Source organism: Colobus angolensis, unplaced genomic scaffold (assembly GCF_000951035.1).
Source record: "Colobus angolensis palliatus isolate OR3802 unplaced genomic scaffold, Cang.pa_1.0 Scaffold271, whole genome shotgun sequence".
Lineage (NCBI taxonomy): Eukaryota > Metazoa > Chordata > Mammalia > Primates > Cercopithecidae > Colobus > Colobus angolensis.
Window position 1 is genome coordinate 2,027,077 of NW_012115944.1, and position 3,259 is coordinate 2,030,335.

Genomic DNA, 3,259 nt, shown 5'->3' on the forward strand with positions numbered 1-3,259 from the left:
GGATCACCTGAGGTCAGGAGTTCAAGACGAGCCTGACCAACATGGTGAAACCCCATGTCTACTTAAAATGCAAAAATTAGCCAGACGTGGTGGTGGGCAACTGTAATCCCAGGTACTCAGGAGGCTAAGGCAGGAGAATTGCTTGAGCCTGGGAGATGGAGGTTGCAGTGAGCTGAGATCATGCCACTGCGTTCCAGCCTGGGCGACAGAGTGAGACTCTGTCTCAAAAAAATAAAATAAAATAAAATATACATAATAAAATAAAATTCTCCAGTAATTTCTCGTTGCACTTAGAGTAAACCTAACCTTACCATAGTGGCCTCCCTGGCCTGGTGATGGAACCCCTCACCTTTGTCTCCTGATCTGCCCCTCCAGTCCCACTGGCCTCCTTCCAGCTCCTTGACCACTGCGCTGGCTCCTGCTCTTGGCCTCCACCCAGCTCCTGCTCCCCCTAGGTCCCTCTTCCCTCTCCCCTTTGACGTGGATTTTACTTCTCATCCCTCTGTGCTAAGCTCAAACGTCCCCTCTTGCAAGGGGCCTTCCTTCTCCTTTACTCCCTGTGACAGACCCCTGTATTTTCCTTGACATCATATATCATAATTTGTAATCACTTGCTTATTTGCCTTATGTATTTGTCTGTCACCCTCACTAGGCTGAAATGCCAAGAGAGCAGTGACTGTGTCTGTCTTGGTTGCCCTGCCCAGTCCTAACACTGTGCACACAGTAGGCACTTAATAAGTGTCTGTTGAATGAATGAGCGAATGGGGCCTTGGATACAGACCTTTCCAGGGATACAATGGATTCTGATATGTTTCGCTGATTCAGTCATTCATCTACCCATTTATTCATTCTGTTTGTGGGCTGGAAGCTGAGCTGGGCATGAGTAGGACAGAAAGCTGCCACAGCTGACAGTCCTGGGAGAGGTAGACGTGGCACATGGCGGCTGAGACGCAAGGAGATGGTAAGCCCTGCCCTCAAGAGGGGAGTTGACTGTGTTTTGGGAGTTTGAGTGGATTACTTCCAAGTAGGGGGAGGAAAGATGTGGCTTTTCGGCTGGGCCTCGAAGGATGAGTGAGTTAGGAACACAGGGAAATGGAGGGGAAGGACATCCCGGGGGTGAGAACAACCAGAGCAAAGACAGGCGGGACGCAGGGAACTCCCTCATGTATAGCACAGAAGCTGTTTAGGGGCTTGGGGGCAGGGAAGATGGCAGCTGGGCCAGGGCTTGCTGCAGGCCTGAGCGTCTGGACTTCAACCTGCAGCCTCGGAGAGCCCCTCACAGGGCAGGTGGGCTGGGGTGGCGCCATCATTGGCAGCATGTGTGGTCCTCTGGTCCACACTACCATAAATATTTGTAAAATCACAAATTTCACCCCTGCTTAAATATTTAATGGCTTTCTACTGCTTAAGAGTAAGTCCTAAGCCCTACCCAGGGCTCCCAAGGCCCTCCATGATCAGATGCCTACCTCATCGCCTACCCTTCCCCCATCCTCTGGCCATGCTACCTCCATTTTCAAAAATGGGCCAAGTTATTTCCCACCCTCCTGCCCTAACCCCCATGCCTTTGCTTGTGGTTTGCTCTCCTCCCAGAGCACCCATCTTCTCTGTCTCCCTGGAGAACTTCCATTCATCTTTCTAGACTCAACCCACACAAAAACCACCTCCTCCAGGAAGCCCTCCCTGGATACCCTAGCCAGGTGGAACTCTCCCCTTGTTTGTGTCACCAGCTCAATAAAAGTTTAGCAAATGAATAAGTGAGTAAATTACAGGGGCACTCCACCTTAGCTCTTTTCTCCTTTAAACACACCCTGAACCTAAATCATATCCAGAAACCATATCTCCTCTGAAATCACCACTTCAAGCTCTCCCCTTGCCCCTGCCACCTCAGCTCCTGGCTCAGGGGCCCGGTTGCTATAATCTTTGGGCACCTTCAATTCTTTGACCCTGCACTTTCTCCCTCTCCATCAGACTGCTTCTGACTTCATGTCCCTCCTCATCTAGCCTCACTTAGAAGATCATCATTCTGTTCCCTCCTCCACAACTCCCAGGGTGTGATCGCTCTCCTTCTATCACACTGTCCTGGGGAACCCCTAAATGCATGTCCCCAGCTCTGTTTTTCCAAAGTCAGCCCTGAGCTGGAGAACTGTGGCTGGGGAAATGGTATGACCAGGTTGAGCTCATCTTAAATTCATGGTCACATACTCTGGGTTTGTCCGCAATCCTGCCAGCCCTGTAGTGTGGATTTTTCTGGTAGGCTCACTTTTCCACTTTTTGAAAATAACTATTTCATGCCTTCTCCTCTTTCCTCAGACCTCCACACTCCTCCCCATGTGCCTCCTAGCTGATGGTCTTCCCTGGGGAAGGAAGAACCACCACACACTGTCAAATCCACAGAACCATCTCCCCATCCCACCCCGTCTTCCTCCATCCTGTTAGAATAATAATAATAAGCAAGAGTCAGGCTTTCCCGGGGCTCAGGACCTCAGCCCCTCTTGCTTCTCAAAGATCTCTCCAGGTGTCCTCTCTCTACGGCCCATCCACCTCTCCCCATCTGTGAACAGACTCGGGTTTCCCCCACTTTAAAAGCAATGGCAGTGGTGACAAAATTCCCCTCCTGGCCACACACCTCCGTGCATCTATTGCCCTATTTTCCTGTTCCTCTTCAGAGTAAAACTTCTTGGAAAGTGTCTACACCAGCTGTCTTGACTTCCTTACCTTTCATTCTCTCTCCAATCCATTCCAACCTGGCTTCCCTTTCCCTCAACTGAAACTACTTTTGTCAAGTCACTAACACCCTCCCTGCTGCCAAGTCCAGTGAACACGCTTCTGTCCTCAGCTCCATACAGCCCAGTTGGCCACAGCCCCTTTCTGGAAGCACTCGATTCTCGCAGCCTCCATGGAAGCTGCTCACTGTTTACCTTCCACATCCCTGGCTGCTCTGTATCACTTTCCTCTGCTTGTCCTGATTTCTCTCCCCAGTCTCTAAGGTTTTTCAGGGTTCAAGCTGGTTCGGGGTGGCATCATTCCTATGACTACAAATAATGTCGTGGGGCCAGGCACAGTGTCTCACGCCTATAATCTCAGTGCTTTGGGAGGCCAAGGTGGGAGGATCATTTGAGCCTAGGAATTGGAGACCAGTCTGGGCAACAAAGTAAGACCCTGTCTCCACGAAAAATAAAATAATTAACTGGGTGTGATGGTGTGTGCCTATAGTCCCAGCTATTCAGGAGGCTGAGGCAGGAGGATCACTTGAACCCAC